At 43.6% G+C, this 351-nt stretch overlaps 1 protein-coding gene across 1 annotated transcript in view; it reads left to right on the top strand.

Annotated features, from left to right (window-relative positions):
• LOC107669274 (tyrosine-protein kinase SgK223-like) overlaps positions 1-351 on the top strand; it is a 29,377-nt gene that overhangs the window by 18,793 nt on the left and 10,233 nt on the right. The gene's annotated exons all lie outside the window — the stretch shown is intronic.

Raw genomic sequence — 351 nt, 5'->3', positions numbered from 1 at the left:
TGTGTGTGTGTGTGTGTGTGTGTGTGTGTGTGTGTGAGGAAGCTGCGGTGCTTCATCACAGATCATCAGGTGTGAGTGTTTGTCAGGGAGAGACTGATCTCAGGTCTGGTTTTACCCAAGGAGACGTGTGACGGATGACGGTCAGTTTGGTGTCTGTCTGTGATCTTCACTGAGACTCGAAGCACTGTTGTTTTCTTTGTGCATCACTGATGTGTTTGTCACTGCGTCTGGGAGTCAAACGTGTTCTTGTACTTGATTTTTTTTTATGTGCACTTGTGTGTTTTCCTGATTTGTTGAAATGCTGATTCTTTTCTAATGCTCTTTGAGCTTGATTTCAGTATACAGATTTAC

Source organism: Sinocyclocheilus anshuiensis, unplaced genomic scaffold, assembly GCF_001515605.1.
Source record: "Sinocyclocheilus anshuiensis isolate Anshui unplaced genomic scaffold, SAMN03320099.WGS_v1.1 scaffold320, whole genome shotgun sequence".
Lineage (NCBI taxonomy): Eukaryota > Metazoa > Chordata > Actinopteri > Cypriniformes > Cyprinidae > Sinocyclocheilus > Sinocyclocheilus anshuiensis.
Note: the sequence above shows the minus strand (reverse complement) of the source record. Positions and strands in the feature narration are given on the sequence as shown.